At 41.5% G+C, this 18,677-nt stretch overlaps 1 protein-coding gene and 1 non-coding gene across 2 annotated transcripts in view; one reads left to right on the top strand and one right to left on the bottom strand.

Moving 5' to 3' along the window:
- TMEM163 (transmembrane protein 163) overlaps nt 1-18,677 on the top strand; it is a 258,886-nt gene that overhangs the window by 9,045 nt on the left and 231,164 nt on the right. The window lies entirely within an intron of this gene.
- Nucleotides 7,605-7,677, bottom strand: TRNAE-CUC. The gene has a single exon. It is a non-coding gene; the product is annotated as a tRNA-Glu (tRNA).

Raw genomic sequence — 18,677 nt, 5'->3', positions numbered from 1 at the left:
TATTGTCATGTCTTCTTGCTACTACTGGATGGTAAACTTTTCGGGGCAGGATGAACATCCATTTTTACTTGGAAATCAGTACTCAAGATTGTTGAATGAATGAACTGAGAAACATTTTCTAAAGAGCAATTTTTTTTTTAAGTTGGGAGAAGCAAAAGATTTCTTAGAAATAAATTTCATCTAAAGATTTGTTTAGATACCAGATTTCAGTTCAGTCACTCAGTCGTGTCCGACTCTTTGCGACCCCATGAATTGCAGCACGCCAGGCCTCCCTGTCCATCACCAACTCTCGGAGTTTACTCAAACTCATGTCCATCGAGTCGGTGATGCCATCCAGTCATCTCATCCTCTGTTGTCCCCTTCTCCTCCTGCCCGCAATCCCTCCCAGCATCCGGGTCTTTTCCAACGAGTCAACTCTTCGCATGAGGTGGCCAAAGTACTGGAGTTTCAGTTTCAGCATCAGTCCTTCCAATGAACACCCAGGACTGATCTCCTTCAGGATGGACTGGTTGGATCTCCTTGCTGTCCAAGGGACTCTCAAGAGTCTTCTCCAACACCACAGTTCAAAAGCATCAATTCTTCAGTGCTCAGCTTTCTTCACAGTCCAGCTCTCACATCCATACATGACCACTGGAAAAACCATAGCCTTGACTAGACGGACCTTTGTTGGCAAAGTAATGTCTCTGCTTTTTAATATGCTATCTAGGTTGGTCATAACTTTCCTTCCAAGGAGTAAAGTGTCTTTTAATTTCATGGCTGCAATCACCATCTGCAGTGATTTTGGAGCCCCAGAAAATAAAGTCTGACACTGTTTCCACTGTCTCCCCATCTATTTCCCATGAAGTGATGGGACCAGATGCCATGATCTTAGTTTTCTGAATGTTGAGCTTTAAGCCAACTTTTTCACTCTCTTCTTTCACTTTCATCAAGAGGCTTTTTAGCTCCTCTTCACTTTCTGCCATAAGGGTGGTGTTATCTGCATATCTGAGGTTATTGATATTTTTCCCAGCAATCTTGATTCCAGCTTGTGCTTCTTCCAGCCCAGCATTTCTCATGATGTACTCTGCATATAAGTTAAATAAGCAGGGTGATACCAGATTTAGTCTTATTTATTTTATAAACAGTTGAAATCTGCTTTAGACAATTGGATAATCCTACGGCCATTCTCTTACTAAGGGCCTGTCTCAGAGCTCTATGGCTGGTTCAGTTAGAAACCCATCTTTATCTCCTCACCTGCCATTTCCTCTTTAACAGTACATGCTGATTTTTAGCTGAGCATCCTCTGGAGAAATGCTGTTGTCTCTTTTGTGTTTGGAAATGAGGCTGATGGATATATGTAAGTTTTGGGGATACCTCTTTTTTCAGGACTGGAAAGATTCATATTTTTACATAGTGTGTACATTTGCAAATAAAGATTATTATCCTTTACTTCCTACCAGCTTCCAAGTGATCAGGTATGCTTTATTTTCACAAATTAGGTCTTTCTAAAAGACTTAATGATAAAAATAGCTTTGTTTAGTATTACTGAGTGATCGTGATAAATCACTTACACATGTAAGTATGGATGACATACAGGATGTCTGACATACAGTGGATGATGTACATGGATGTCTGGTATAGTCTGAAAAATTAGGTGAGTTTTCAAAGTTTGTGACTTGAAAGTATTTTGAGAGGAATATGTGCTTTGAAAGGGAAATGAACTATTTTTGGGAATTCTTGGTAATGTAGTGATTTTTGGACCTGCTCAAATGCTGATATAAAACCAGATGGTAATACATCTTGAATATTTCAGAGAGAGCTTTAGTTTGGCTTTAAAATTACTTTTGTTTATAATCGGTAGGCAGCATGGAAAATGGCAATCCTGTTATGAACAACCTTAAAAAAATCTGTTTTAATAATGAGGTTAGAAAGAGAACAGAAGTTCTGTTTCACAATTCAGGGTTTTGACATCATTGCTGTCTTTGTTAGAATGATTTAGGAAAGTGCATTCTGACTCTGAGGTTTGAATGAGTGTGAGTTAATTTTTAGGCACTCAATACATGTTCTGTGGGAAGTGAAGATATATTTGAAACATTCTCAGGGGAAAACCTTTCCTAAGATACACAGTTCCACTTTGAACAAAAATCCAAACCAAGATCTTCTCAGAAAAAGTTCTCTCAAAAATTTTGTGAATCAGTAGATTTAAGAATTGGAAAATTTTCTGAAAGGAGTGATTTTTATACTTGGGGGTTTTAAAATAATGTATCTGATTGTTGTGTAAACTCTTGACCCTTAAAAATGGTAGAATAAGTGTACTTATTCTTTTTAGTTTGTGAGTTCAAGAGTTGAGTGGAGACGGCAATGGCACCCCACTCCAGTATCCTGCCTGGACAATCCCATGGACGGAGGAGCCTGGTGGGCTGCAGTCCGTAGGGTTACTAAGAGTCAGACACGACTGAGCGACTTCACTTTCACTTTTCACTTTCATGCATTGGAGAAGGAAATGGCAACCCACTCCAGTATTCTTGCCTGGAGAATCCCAGGGACCGGGGAGCCTGGTGGGCTGCTGTCTATGGGATTGCACAGAGTTGGACACAACTGAAGCGATTTAGCGGCAGTAGCAGCCAAGAATTGAGAGATAGATAAAATGAAATTATAGGCGCTTGTATACACTCAGCAAAATATGTCTGGGAATTTAGTATGGTATCTCTCAACTGACACATGTGTGAGGTGGGAAAGGCAAAAACTCTCCAGTGGCCCTCTGGTGCCCTGAGAGAGACATCTAAAGAGTTACAGTGGCCTAAAATGTGTGGTCTGACCTGGCCTTTGCCCAACCTTGCTCAGACATCCCAACTTCCCAGGACTGTAGCTGGCATCTTTCAGCACAACTCATCTTCTGGTAGACCTTCATGTGGCTGAATCCTTAGAGGGCCTCACCAGCCATAAGGACTCATTTCCCAGAGTAGTGTTATTCATTGTTCGGTGTATTTTCTTCATCCCAGTTTTCCCCTTTGTGTCCCACCTCCATTAGGTCATGATGCCTGTGAGACCCTCACTGCTCCTGTGGGTGAACCTAAGACCCAGCCCCTCAACTGTTTCCCTACACCAAAGGCAGGTGGCTTCCATTCTGCTCCTAGAATGATCCTTTGTGTCCTTCGCTGTTCTTGCTTATTTTTCTTGATAAAAGAAGTGCGTGCACATTATGAAAGTTCACGAGGCCAGAAGTACACAGTGCCAATCTCTTTCCCACCCTCAACTTTCTCTCAGTTACCACTCACCAATGACAAGCCTTGTTGCCAGGGTCTTGTATTTCCTTCTAGACTTTCTCCGGGCATGGGAAGCGCAGGTGTGGTCCCCGTGTGTACAGTCCCCCGTTGCTACATAGGTTAGATATGGGGTCTTATTCTTGCTGATCTTTCAAGGAGCCCGGTCTCTTCCCAAGCTGCTGTTTCCCCAGGGTAGTGTGGTGGGGAGTTTTCCGGAACAACTTCCCAACCACTGCCGGTCTGGGCTGCTGTGCTGAGTGGGGAGGGTGTGGGCAGGAAGTTTATGAGCCACATTCTGGGCGTGTTTAGGGGGATAACTTGCTCCCCGGGAATGTGCGGGGCGAATGATAACCAGAGTTGCTGATTCTGACGGGTGGAAACCAGGAGGGAGGGACAGCTGAAATGCGGTTTGGGCACCTCATGTTGACAACACGCCCTGCCTCTGGGTTCTTCCTTCCTGCTCCTCAAAGGTTGATGCCTCATCTCCCCACCCCAAAGAATGCCGGCTCACAGATGCTTAGTATTTTAGCCCCACCCCTTTGCTCACCTAGAGGCCCCTTTGGATCTTGCCCCTCCTCCCCGGCTGAACTCGGCTCCTCCCATCCCTCCAGCTAAGCTTGCCCACAAATGCTTCTTGCAGTTCCCCTGATGCTGCATCCTGCTCTTCGCCCCCACATCCATGCACCTACTCTGCCCTTGGCGTCAGAGACCCTGTGTTCCTGCCCCCCATGCTTTCTAGCCAAATTTTACTTATCCCTCAAAATTGAGATGAAAGAGCCCCTAGTCCAGGAAGCCTCCCCTGACCCTCCATTTCCTGATGAAATGCGTTTTTGGAATATAGCCAATATTTTATAATAATTATTAATGGAGGAAATATAATTCTTAAAAATTGTGAATCACTATGTTGTATACCTGAAATGTACATAAGTAAGTAAAGTATACCTCAATAAGAAATGATTTGAAAAATGGAAAGACAAAAAAATGCCCTTGGTTTCTAGAGCTTTGTGGGCACGGGGCAGTGTATCAGGAGTGTGACACACGATACTTAAATCATTGTGTTGTCGCTCTGTGAACCCTTCTCAAAGGCAGGGCCCCAATTTCTCCGGTCTGCCGTCTCGGCCCCTAACACAGTTGGCGCTCAGATACTGGTTCAGTTAGTTCAGTTCAGTCTCTCAGTCATGTCCGACTCTTTGTGACCCCATGGACTGCAGCTTGCCAGGCTTCCCTGTCCATCACCAACTCCCAGAGCTTGCTCAAACTCATGTCCATGCTATCCAACCATCTTGTCCTCTGTCATTCCCTTCTCCACCTGCCTTCAATCTTTTCCAGCATCAGGGTCTTTTCCAGTAAGCCAGTTCTTTGCATCAGGTGGCCAAATATTGGAGTTTCAGCTTCAGCGTCAGTCCTCCCCAGTGGATATTCAGGATTAATTTGCTTTAGGATCGACTGGTTCGATCTCCTTGCAGTCCAAGGGACTCTCAAGAGTCTGCTCCAACACCACAGTTTGAAAGCATCAGTTCTTCAGTGCTCAGCTTTCTTTATAGTCCAACTCTCACATCCATACATCACTACTGGAAAAACCATAGCTTTGACAATACGGACCTTTGTTGGCAAAGTAATGTCTCTGCTTTTTAATATGCTGTCTAGGTTGGTCATAGCTTTTCTTCCAAGGAGCAAGTGTCTTTTAATTTCATGGATGCAGTCACCATCTGCAGTGATTTTGGAGTCCAAGAAAATAAAGTCTGTCACTGTTTCCATTGTTTCCCCATCTGTTTGCTATGAAGTGATGGGACTGGATGCTATGATCTTCGTTTTTTGAATGTTGAGTTTTAAGCCAGCTTTTTCACTCTCCTCTTTCACTTTTATCAAGAGGCTCTTGAGTTCCTCTTCTCTTTCTGCTATCATAAGGGTGGTGGTATCTGCATATCTGAGGTTATTGATATTTCTCCCAGCGATCTTAATTCCAGCTTGTGCTTCATCCAGCCTGGCGTTTCGCATGATGTCCTCTGCATATAAGTTAAATAAGCAGGGTGACAGCATACAGCCTTGATATGCTCCTTTCCCGATTTGGAACCAGTCTGTTCCGTGTCCAGTTCTAACTGTAGCTTCTGATACTGATGTTTCAGATGCTGGTTGGGCTGGAGTGGTTTTTAGCATCTCCTTGCTGAGGTCACTGTGGCTGCAGCAGGTTGAGGATGTATGTTTGCAGGTAAAAATCTCAGAAAAAGGAACGGCAGATTTTTCAAGTGAATGGAAACAAGCGGGAAAGCCAGTGGGGATGGGGGATGCAGGGCCCTTGTCTCTCCCTCCCCCTACACCCCACCCTCTGCTCTCCCTCTGCTTCCTCTTGGGCCGAGGGATCCAGGGTTCTATTGACCCAGACTCACTCATGGCTGTTGGGAGAGTGCATCTTCCCAGTCCCCAGGCTTACAATGAGCTGTTGTTTCCAGCCCACAGTGGAGGAGGGGTCTTAGCAGCTGCCCGCTTGTTCTCCCCTTCTCCCTGCATTCTGCACACAGCCTTTAATTAAAATGTGGCCAGGGTCTATTAGCACAGAGGCGTCCTTGTCACACAGCCCTGGCGCTAACTCCGGGAAGCTGAGCTGTGAGCCCCCTGGACTCCTCTGATTAGGCTGGTGGGTCCTTGCTGCCTCCTTGCTTGTGTCTGGGCTCTGCTAACAAGACTTCCCGAGTCTGTGGGAAACTCCTGAGGGCTTTTCCTGTCGCCTCTCCGGCTCTTCCCAGGCACGGTTGTTAGCCGGTGGGACAAGAAGGGATTTTCTGGTCCGCTTGTGCTTAGGGACTGCGATCTGGTCCTCTGGGGATTTCCCCTTGAAGGTGAAATTTCTGGCCGAGTCCTCCTTGGCAAGAGGCTATTTCCTGGTGCCCCGTCCTGAGGGCTGAAGATGAGGTTGAAGGGACGGAGCGGACCCTCCTTTTCCCAGGAAAGGAAGCTGTTTCTCACTTTCTGCTGTTTCTTCCTGCGCGTCCTTCCAGGGTGTGGCTGTGTTCCTCCAGTCCTCAGTCCCCAGTCTGGAGAGGACACGAGGGCCTGGGACAGTCTCTCACACCCTTGAAAAGCTTGGGTCTAATGGGAAGGGGAGTCTGTGGATGTCGGAGCAAACGATAGGGTAGTGGGGTAGGATGGATAACCTGTCAGACACATAGGATGCTCAAGAAAAGATATCACTGGTTGGTTCGAGAAAGCACAGTCTGCAGCCTCCCCAAGAAAGAATTAAAGGAAAATCAGAGCTATTAATGCAGAAGCCAAGGCCGTCCCGAGGCCAGAGTGCAGGATGACTTAGGAGGGGCTTTGGAAACTAAGATTTTGGAATAAAGTAAATGCACTAGAGGATTTTACCTTCAGTGATGAGACGGACCAGAATAAACCCACCCATCAACCCAGGAAGACCGCTCAACTCTGTGTGTGGGGAGGCTTCTATTAGAATTTATAACCATGGGAATGACTGTGTGCTCATTTGTTTTTGGAATTTTCATAGGTTGCTTTCCTGAGAAATAGACTCTGACTCTGAGATTCACTGCAGGAGGTTTATTAGGAATGGGGGCTGGGAGAGGCTCCCAGGAGTAATTTCTGAAAGGCAGCAAGGGAAGCAGGATTGGGTGGGGGGAGAAGTTGACTGTGCTGTTCCCTCAGAGACTTGTCCCACAGGGACTTGGAGCTGGGATGGCCATTCAGAATTGTCTTACTGTAGCAAGGTTGCTAGACCTGTCATTGGTATGGGCTGCCTCATGCAGAAGTGTGACCTTGGGAGAGGCAGCTTCCTTCAGTAGAGGGTGGATTCAGGAGAGGGATGAGCTGTGAGCCACTGGCAGCCCTCATTCCTGGCAGCTGAAGGAATGAATGGGAAGTCCCTGAGGGAGAAGCCGGGGGGTACACCATGGCATTCTATATAGGTGCTCATTCTGCCTGGGTATCCTAGGAACCCTCAAGCTGAGATCATGACATGGATATGGTCCTATGTTGCAAATGCCCCTGGAATGCCTGAAAGAAGCAAGTGTAGAACCTCCACTAAGTCCCAGTAGCCTCATATGGATGACACGCAACCAATGCTGAGCTCATAATTCGACATTAGGAAGCTGCTGAGAAAGGATCTTAACTAGATGACTAAGTCATACAGCAGCACGATTAGAACTCAATGAGAAGAGAATCTGATAGAATCTGTAAAACGCATATAGTTAATGAATTAGATAATTAAAAAAAGGAATCAAACACATGAAGGACACTGAAAAGAGCAACTGGGAAACAAACAAATAAATATCTATTTTTGTTGTTTTTGTGGAAGCCATAACATCAACGTAGTTTTGTGTTTTGCTGCACCGCACAGCATGAAGGATCTTAGTTCCTGACCAGGGATTGAACCTGTGCCCCCTGCATTGAGAGCACAGAGTCCTAACCACTGGACCACCAAGGAAGTCCCATGTGGATGTGATCTTTAACGTTAAGAACTGTAAAGGAGCAGCGAACCACCCCCTCCCACCCCGCAGCTCTCTCTCCTGTTTCCTCCTCATCTCCATGCTGGCAATCACTTTACCTCTCTAGTTGATTCTTGCATTTTCTTATACCTTTAAAAATAACAGGCTTCTAATGCCAGTTCTTGAATTTTTGTTGTTAAGGCATTACTTGTTGACTTCCCAGCAGGGAAGAAGATAATTTACTCTCTACTGTCCTCCTGGCCCCACACAGACATGCTGACTTCCTGAATTTCCATCCTTGCATAATAGTTATGGTTTGTATTATTATGACTACATAAATCTTGCTCACTGAGCTATATGGCAAAGAATGATTACCTCGTTCCTGCACCATTTTTTATTTTCTCTGGTTTTAGTATTTCATATGTAAGTTCTGTTTTATTTATTCCTATGTTTACTTTTCTCTGCATCTCTTAGTTTTTTAAAAATATTTGTTTATCTTCGTTGCTGCTCTTGGACTTTCTCTAGTTGTGGCGAGGCTACTCTAGTTGTGGTGCATGGGCTTTTCTCACTGCAGTGGCTTCTCTTGTTGCAGAGTATGGGCTCTAGGACGTGCGGGTTTTAGTAGTTGCAGCACATGGACTTAATTGCCCCATGGCATGTGGAATCTTCCCCAACCAGGGACTGAACCCATGTCCCCTGCATTGGCAGGCAGATTCTCAACCACTGGACCACCAGGGAAGTCCCTCTGCATCTCTCTTTCTTATTAAATTCTAATTCAGCATTTTTATTTCAACCTTTTTGTAATATTTTCAGATGCATCAATAAGTCCGTCAGCGTTTTCTTTAAGAAATCTCTTTCAGAGCTGTTTGACATTTGTTAACCTGTTTGGGTTGCCCTTTCTATTTGGTGGGCATCCTAGCATCACCCTTCACCATGGATTTGGGCGTTCCCTGTATTTCTCTTCTGTTGAGTCCCCTGTTTCCTGGATGCCATGTTTTTCTCTTTGGTTGACACGCTTATCTTCTCTTAGCCCCCCTAGGGAGGGGCATATGGGAAGGGAAGCTTTTTCAAGCCTAAAATGTCATTAATATATCCTGACACTTGACTGATGGCTTAATAGAAAATTCTCAGTACAAATAATGTTACTTAAGAGTTTTGAAGCTCTTATTTCTAGGGTTACTATTTCAGTCCTAAACCTTTCTAAATCATAATCCTTTGTATGAGACTTACTGTGGTAGGGTCTTTTTCATGAATGTATGCCCCTCCTTTCTATTTTTTTCTCCCATTTATCTTTTTCTGTCTCTCTGCGCTACATTCTGGGAAATTTCCTCCACTTTATACTCCTACATTTCTATTGAGCTTTTCATTCTTACTGTCAAGTTTATTTTTAATTGCCTGAGTGTGCCTTTTAAAAAAATCATCCAACTCTTGTGTTACTGATCTTTTTCATAGACCTTTTCTTATCTTTTTGAGAAAATATTAATGATATTTAAAAAAACTTTTCCCTGGTTCTTGTATTGTCTTTCTCTGAGGTGCTATTTTTGCCATTTTCCTTGATTTTATTGTTTTTGTGAGGAATCCTGTGAGCAGTAATCCTTGATAGTCTGCTCACATTAAGAGTGGGTTTAAAAAAAAAGTGGATGTGTACCCTATGTTCATAGCAGCACTGTTTATGATAGTCATCCCTCTCCCAAAAAACAAAAAATACAATAGTCAAGACATGGAAACAACCTAAATGTCTATCAATGAATGGATAAAGAAAGTATGTGTATCTGACACAATGGAATACTACTCAGCCATGAAAAAGAATGAAATAATGCCATTGGCAGCAACATGGCTGGACCTAGAGATTATCGTACTAAGGGAAGTCAGGCAAATGTCATGTGCTATCACTTATATGTGGAATCTAAAATATGACACAAATGAACTTACATATGAGACAGAAATAGACTCACAAACATAGGGAACAGACCTGTGGTGGCCAGTGGGAGGGGCATGGGGGAGGGATGGATTGGGAGTTGGGGACTAGCAGGTTGAAACTGTTATACATAGAATGGATAAATAGCAAGGTCCTACTGTAAGGCACAGGGAACTAATTTCAGTATCCTGTGATAAACCATAATGAAAAAATAAAAAGACAAAAATAGTGGGTGTTTAGAAGCTGGCTGGAGTTCTGAATATGTGGGTGGACTTTGTGGTGGACTGTTTTGTTGGGTGGATCCCAGGTGAATGCTTCCTAGTCCTTCCTCCTGGGCTTCCCAGGTTGCCCAGAGAAGGGCTTTCTGATCTGCCTGGAGGGTAGACACTTACTGCTTAAATTGTGTGTGCTGAGTTGAAGTGGAAGATTGAGATCTCATAATTCTATTTGGAATTCTTCACTTGGTCTGCTGGGTAAGAGTTCAGTTTGGTTTTCCCACTTTTAGCTGAGTCTGGTGTTCCTCAAATAAGAAACTGTTGTACCTTCTTCAGAGACTAGATCTCTAATGCCTGACAGGAGTTGGGGAGGGAACCTGGAAAGGGCTTTTTAAATAGACTTTGAACCAGTCATTCTGTTTTTAGTCTTCTCTTTGTTACACTGTGCTACCAGTTCTTTTTTTTTTTTCTTTCTTCAGTGCCCTGAATGTAAATAAATTGAGTTGTCTTTTTGCTTTCACACTGCTGTCTTAGGAGTTTGCTTTCTGGCGTCTGTTAAATCAATTAGTAGTTGTCCATACGTTTTCTAGCATCTAAAAATTGTTTTTATTGCTTCTTCCATTTTCTTTTTCTAATGGATTTGTCTTTTTTTTTTTTTAATCTTTCTACTCTTAGTTTAGAATTTTTTTAGGGGAAGCAAAGGGGCTTTCCCAGTGGCTCAGATGGTAAAGAATCTGCCTTTAGTGCAGGAGACCCAGGTTCAATCCCTGGGTCGGAAAATCCGCTGGAGAAGGAAATGGCAGCCCATTCCAGTACTCTTGCCTGGAAAATCCCATGGACAGAGGAGCCTGGTAGGCTACAGTCCATGGGGTTGCAGAGTTGGACACGACTGAGTGACTTCAGGGGAAACAAAAGTAACTATGAGGAACCATCCTGCCATATTTCCCTGGAAGTGTCAAACACAGCAGTTTATAATGAAAATATACTAAGTGAATTAGAAACCGATGAGAAATAGTGAGCCAAAATATAGTCTGAGAAACCTACCCAGAATGTAGCCCAGAGTGATGCTTCTCTTTCATATTTGCTAAGAGACATGAAGTTAGGAAAATTTCTAATATAAATGAATAAGAATTCTAAAAGTAGAAAAAAGAGGAAATAGAGAATAATTTTTTTTAGAGGTGTCTGAGACTGTTTTGGAATTGGTGGAAATTTAAAAATTGATGTCTTTGAATTATATCATGCTGACCATTGTGTGAGTGACTTGATGTCAGATATTTTAAAATAAGAAAGAAAAGTACACCAAGATCATGTCTCTTTCATTTAAAAAGGTGCTGGGCACAACCTATCAAATTGATTTTATGTGCCACCAGTGGGTTGTAACTTTCAGTTTAAAGGACACTGACCCAGTGGGTCAATATAGAACCACGCGTCCAACAAGTCTGTTTAATGTTATGGAACATTTATAAATGTGACCGCTTCCATGGTTACAAAAGAAGTCTCATTCAGTTACTAAGAATTTGTATTTTACAGTGTTCTCTGTTCACAATGCAATGAACATTTGAAATAGCATGTAGCTAAAATGCTTCTATATGCCACAAATATGTGGGAAATTAACACCTTTCTGAGTACCACGGGGGGAGAGGTGCTAAATATTTAAAAACATTTAGAACTTAAAAACATTTAGAACTTGATGAGCAAAACTATCTAAAACAAGAGACTGAGAAACAGAAAAGCAGTAAATCCAAAATCGGTGAAAGGAAGAAAACAGTACATTTAAGAGTACAAATTAATGAAAGAGAAAATGATAAAATAGAATCAGTAATACTAAAAGCTGTTTAAGACTAATAAAGTAGGTTCAGCTCTAGTCAAACTGATAGTAACAGAAAAGTAATGAATGAAAAGTAATTGCAAGTTAAATGAGGAGTAATAATTAGGAATAAAGAAAAACATAGTCAATGAGACTATTTACAGGTTTATGCCCATAAGTCTGAAAGCTTAGGTGAAATGCATAGTTTTCTAGAATCATAGTCTGTTACGATTGACTCAAGGGAAAAAGTGACCAAGTGCTTGATTTAAATTAAAGAAGTTAATCTAAGTCATTGGCTCTCATTCAGGTATGATTTTACACCTAACTCCCTGCTCCCCGCTTCCCAGAGGGCATTTGGCAATGTCAGGAGACATGTTCGGTTGTCAAAACTGGGGCTACGAATGCGACTGTCATCTGGCTGGCAGAGGCCAGGGATGCTGCGAAACATCCCACAATGCATGGGGCAGTCTCCCACAAAACAAAGAATTGCCTGACTCAAAATGTCATCCTCTGTCATCCTCTTCTCCTCCTGCCTTCAATCTTTCCCAGCATCAGGGTCTTTTCCAATGAGTTGGCTCTTTGCATCAGGTGGCCAAAATATTGGAGCTTTAGCCTCAGTCCTTCCAATGAATATTCAGGGTTGATTTCCTTTAGGATTGACTGGTTTGATCTCAGTGCAGTCCAAAGGACTCTCAAGAGTCTTCTCCAGCACCACAGTTCAAAGGCATCAATTCTTCTGTGCTCAGTCTTTTTTATTATCCAGCTCTCACATCCCTACATGACTACTGGAAAAACCATAGCTTTGACTGTGTGGACCTTTGAGGCAAAGTAACGTCTCTGCTTTTTAATATGCTGTGTTCAGTTCAGTTCAGTTGTTCAGTTGTGTCTGATTCTTTGCAACCCCATGGACTGCAGCATGCCAGGCGCAGATGACATCACCCTTATGGTAGAAAGTGAAGGAGAACTAAAGAACCTCTTGATAAAAGTGAAAGAGGAGAGTGGAAAAGTTGGCTTAAAGCTCAACATTCAAAAAACTAAGTTCATGGCATCCAGTCCCATCAGTTCAGTTCAGTTCAGTCACTCAGTCATGTCCAACTCTTTGCGACCCCATGAACCGCAGCATGCCAGGCCTCCCTGTCCATCACCAACTGCCAGAGTCCACCCAAACCCATGTCCATTGAGTTGGTGATGCCATTCAACCATCTCATCCTCTGTCATCCCCTTTTCCTTCTGCCCTCAATCTTTCCCAGCATCAGGGTCTTTTCAAATGAGTCAGCTCTTTGCATCAGGTGGCCAAAGTTTTGGAGTTTCAGCTTCAACATCAGTCCTTCCAGTGAATACCCAGGACTGATTTCCTTTAGGATGGACTGGTTGGATCTCCTTGCACTTCATGGCAAATAGATGGGGAAACAATAGAAACAGTGAGAGATTTTATTTTTGGGGGGCTCTAAAATCGCTGCAGATGGTGACTGCAGTCATGAAATTAAAAGATGCTTGCTCCTTGGAAGAAAAGCTATGACCAACCTAAACAGAATATTAAAAAGCAGAGACATTACTTTGCCGACAAAGGCCCGTCTTTTCAAAGCTGTGGTTTTTCTAGTAGTCATGTAGGGTTGTGAGGGTTAGACTATAAAGAAAGCTGAGCGCTGAAGAATTGATGCTTTTGAACTGTGGTGTTGGAGCAGACTCTTGAGAGTCCCTTGGACTGCACGGAGATCCAGCCAGTCAATATGCTGTGTAGGTTTGTCGTTGCTTTTCTTCCAAGAAGCAAGCATCTTTTAATTTCATGGCTGCAGTCACCATCCATAGTGATTTTGGAGCCCAGGAAAATAAAATCTGTCACTGTTTCCATTGTTTCCCCATCTATTTGCCATGAAGTGATGGGACTGGATGCCATGGTCTTCATTTTTTGAATGTTGTGTTTTAAGCCAGCTTTTTCACTGTCTTCTTTCACCTTCATCAAGAAGCTCTTCAGTTCCTCTTCGCTTTCTGCCCAGGAGTAGAATTTTTAATTTTCATCACAATACCATGTCTTATACTAACAAACCAAAAGGAATAAATCTAAGATACACACAGTTCCTTAAGTTATAAAATATTAAAGTGCATTAAATAAAATCTGAGTAAAGAAACAAATCCTGTTTTCATGATGGGGAAGACAATAAAGATATCAATTTTCCTTATATTAACCTGAATACATGCAATTTTGCTAAGAATTCCAATAATTTTTTTCCAGTAAAGCTGTAAAATTTATGTGGGGGAATAAGGGCTAAGTATAGTTAAAGTGATTTTGAAGAACAAGGTACATGGACTTGTCAAAACTTTAAACTGTAGAGCAGTTGAGGACTTCTGTAGTGGTCTACTGGTTAAGACTCAGTGCTTCCACTTCAGGGGATGCAGGTTCAATCCTTGGTCAGAACTAGAGATCCTGCATGCTGATCCATGCTGCATGGCATGGCCAAAAAATAACAATGACAAAAAAACTAGAGCAGTTGAGATTATGATATTTTTAGGGACAAATAGACCAAGGAAGTAAAGTAGGGAGTTCAGAATTAGTACCACACATATGGAAATTTGATATGTGAGAGATGTAGCGTCACAGATTGGGGAGGGAAGTAACAGTACTGAAACAATTGGCTGTCTGTGCAGAAAAAAGGAACATAAATTTCTACCTCCCACCACAGACAAATATAAATTCCAAGTGAGTTAAGACATTAAACCTGAAAAGCAGGAATCTAAAACTTTTAAATGAAAGTATGAGAATATGCATATGACCTGGCAGTAAAGAAAGTTTTAAAATTTAAGACACAGTGCAAACATCAGTTAGTTTAACTACAACAATAAAAAATGAATAAGTTTAACACTAGTAAAATAAACATTCATAAATTTGTCTACAAGCAGACTGAAATCTTTGTGCATAAGAAAGAACTATATAAAATGAAAGATGAGCCTACAACTGGGAGAAGATATTTACAAAGCAACAACTTTTATATGTGTTCAAGGAGATGCACAGGCTGTTCACTGCACCTTTGTTTGTAATGGCAAAAAACTCCGAGGGAGACAGATGTCCATTAACAGGAGAACTGATAAACTGTGTCTTAATTCTGTGACTCTCTCTATATAGCATCACTTTTCAGCTTTGTGAGATCCAGGGTACCCTTTTTATAACTTACATATATATATTTACCATTTTTTTATTTATTTATTTTTGGCTGTGCTGTGCAGTAACGTTCCCTAGTTGCGGAGAGCAGGGGCTACTATCTAGTTGCGGTCCACGGGCTTCTCATTGCAGTGGCTTCTCTCGTTTCGGAGCATAGGCTGTAGGGCATGGGGGCTTCAGTAGTTGTGGCTCGAGCTTAGTTGCCCCAAGGCACGTGGGATCTTCCCAGACCAGGGATTGAATCCATATTCCCTGCATTGGCAGGCAGATTCTTAACCACTGGACTACCAAGGAAGTCCTATAACTTATATTTTATCATACCCATTCTACTATCTTAAAATAAACTTCCATCTATACATACAATTTATAAGAATAGCATTATATCCTAAATGCAAAGTAATGGAGAAATAAAAGCAAGATAATTTTGAAGAAAATAGTGTATATGTGACTGTATAAATGCTTGGTGTGATGATATTTTTAGATACAGTTAAGCAGTTAGTTGTTTACACTTATGTATAAGGAGGAAATTGGGATCTAAGAGAGATTTCAATGTTTACATTTTTTACATGTCTACAAAATGTAGGGCATTTTGAAAGAAGGACTGAAGAGGTTGATGATGTTGATGTGCGCGTGTAGAATCATCACAAATGTGACACCTACGAGGACAGATTGATACAAGTGTTTTGTATTGTGTCTTGAAAACCTGGAATGGAATTGTGATTAGTGACCTAATATTTTGAACTAGTTTATAACTCTCTGTTAAGGTCTCACTAAAACCAATCATCCTTTCCTTTTCATTTACATGGTATTTCCTGTAAAAAATCAGTGTATATATAAAACTATGCAAAAGAAAACAAAGTTTCCTGTAGAGGTAAAATAGAATTGAGTTTTAGGCTCAGATACTTTTTCACCTAAATGAGTATCTTGTGGGTTTTCTGAAATCCTATGGGAAAAGAGAAAATTTTTCATTGCGCAGGAGTCTCTTCAACATTTTAGAATATTAAGGTCCGTGGCTCCCTCTCATTCACTAAATACTACCATCTCCCCAGGCCCACATTTAACAACCAGTGACAACCCAACACATTTCCAACATTACCGCTACTGTTCTATTGAGAACTGCTCAACTAGAACTTCTGATGTGGATTCATTGGAAAACAGTGCTTAATAATAGAAGACTCTACCAATGATATAATCTTAACTAATACTAATGTATTGTGAACTATTGCACTGTTTGTGGATATAGAAGTGTAACAACAAACATGGGAATGGTAAGGTAAACTCAGGACGGTGTCTTGCTTGGAGTGGTTGGACACAAGGGATCAATGAAGGATATACAGAAGTCTTTATCCGTAACTGTAATGTTCACAATCTTCCCCCTCCCCGACCCGAAAACAAAAGTAACAAACAAAAACCAACTCCAAAAAATACCCTTTTGGTGTAAATGTAGTGAGGTGTTAAGATTTCTCAAAACTGATGGTATGTGTATAGGTGTTCATTCTTTTATTGTTGGATCCTTGCAGTATAATGTCAAGTGAGACAAAAAAGAGGATGACTAAGATAAAGGTCAGATAAATGATTAAGGTTGTATCTGTACTTAAGTTTTGCTTCCATCCCTCCCCGCTTTTTTGCCGTTGTCTACTGATTCCTTACTATGAATTAGTAATCTTTTCTTTCTCTTCCACTGTTTTCCATAGCATCTAATTTGAAATATTCTTTTCCTCACAGCATATAACCATAAGCAGTCAGTGAACATATTCTTTTCATACACTCCCTCCCTGCTTCTTCTCTCTTTAAAATATTATATAGTATTCACATTGTCAGATCAATGTGTAGGGAATTCCCTGGTAGCTCAGTCAGTAAAGAATCTGACTGCAGTGCAGGAGACCTGGGTTCGATCCCTGAGTTGAGAAGATCCCCTGGAGAAGGAAATGGCAACCCACTCCAGTATTCTTGCCTGGAGAATCCCATGGACAGAGGAGCTTGACGGGCTACAGTTCATGGTGTCACAAGAGTTGGATACGACTTAGTGATTAAATCACCAACCACTATACTGTATTTCTTACAGCCATCATTTAGTCTTAGTTTTACAGGTAAATACTGTATTGTTGTGTATTGTATATTGTTGAGAGTCACTGCCAGTCCTTATACTGATGTTTCATTTCAGTTCTTTCTCTGCTAGATTCCTCAGGGAGAATTCACGGGAACATTTCTGGAACTCTTCCACGTATATAATATTTTTTTACCTTTATACCTGAAGTTCATTGTGGCTGAATATAAAATCCTTGGTTCACTCCCCCCCCACCCCCGCCAAATATCTTAAATATGTTACATCATTGTCTTACAACACAAGGCATTGCTGTCAATGTTTAAGGACATTGATTTTCTTCCTTAATGATTTGATCATTTTCTCAGATGCCTAAATAATAACTTTCAAAAAAATGACCAAGAGTCTTCCCAAACTATATCTCAGTGATTGCTTTCTGGATCAACTTTTCCCAGATAGAAGGTGTATCTTGGTGTCTTTCTATTTCAGAAACATTTCTTAAAGTATCATTTTTAGTATTCTATTCTATTGCTTTGGTTTTATACCTTAGAAACTTCAGGGGTAGGTCTGTTGGATCTTCTTTACCTGTCATCTATATCTGTTGCTCAGTTGCTTGCTCAGTCATATCTGACTCTTGATGACTCCATGGACTGTAGCCTTCCAGGCTCCTGTGTCCATGGGATTTTTCCAGCAGGAGTACTGGTGTGGGTTGCCATTTCCTTGTCCAGGGGATCTTCTGACCCAGGGATTGAACCTGTGTCTCCTGCATTTGCAGGCAGATTCCTTATCACTGAGCTACCTGGGAAGCCCTCTATATCTCTTAACTTTCCTCAAATCATTTTATCTTTCAATTCTTTTTGAGTTTAAAGATTTTCTTCCTTTCCATTTTCTAGAAAATAGCATTACTGTTTATTTATTCTTGTCATTCTAATGTTCTCTTCATTGCTGAAATGAACATTTTCTTCTGGTTTTAAGCCTTTGCTGAGTTCTTTCATCTGTTTTTTCAGATGTTTTGTTTCTCCAGTCACATGTTTCTGAAATTTTAAATTCTGGTGTGTATATATTTCCATATGGGCTTCCCAGGTGGCACTAGTGGTAAAGAACCTACGTGCCAATGTGGGAGACATAAGAGAGATGGGTTCGATCCCTGGGTCAGGAAGATCCCATGGAGGAGGGTATGGCAACCCACTCCAGTATTCTTGCCTGGAGAATCCCGTGGTCAGAGGAGCCTGGTGGGCAACAGTTCATAGGTTCACAAAGAGTCAGACACGACTGAAGCAACTTAGCTTAGCATACACATATTTCCATACACACGCCATTTTCTTTATTTCTCTGTACTCCTTTTTGAGATACTATGTTAGAGTTTGCATCACTTTGGTGAGTGTGTACTTTGCATCACTTTTTCCTAGTGTGTGCTCACCACATATAGGGATATTTTCCTGCTTCTCATTCTTTTATTTACTTGAATAATATTTGAGTGCAATCTTTTTCTGTGACTCATGTTTAAGTAAAACAAGACCCCCTATACTTTTATGAGGAAGAATAAGTCTGGAGAGCTTTTTGAGCATGAGAGCTTCTAGATCTTTTTTTTTTCCTATAAAGCAATTAAAAAAAATATGGCCTCCTTCTCTGGATTTGCCTCTTTGGTTTTGCTCCTGTTCCTCATCTGTCATTAAGATAGAGCTTTTCTTTGCCCCAGTTACTTGTGGCCTATTTAGTTTGGATTCTGCATCTAGTAATTTCTTCTAAGTGTAGAGCTTGGTCCTAAGAGAGAGATTTGCCTTTGGTTCAGCACACATAGCTTTAGCAGACTTAATTGCTGTCCTGTGTCCATGAGTTGGAGCTTGTAAGACTTTCT

This window comes from Cervus canadensis, chromosome 15 (genome assembly GCF_019320065.1).
Source record: "Cervus canadensis isolate Bull #8, Minnesota chromosome 15, ASM1932006v1, whole genome shotgun sequence".
NCBI classification, from domain to species: Eukaryota; Metazoa; Chordata; class Mammalia; order Artiodactyla; family Cervidae; genus Cervus; species Cervus canadensis.
This window is presented reverse-complemented; position numbering and strand designations above follow the sequence as displayed.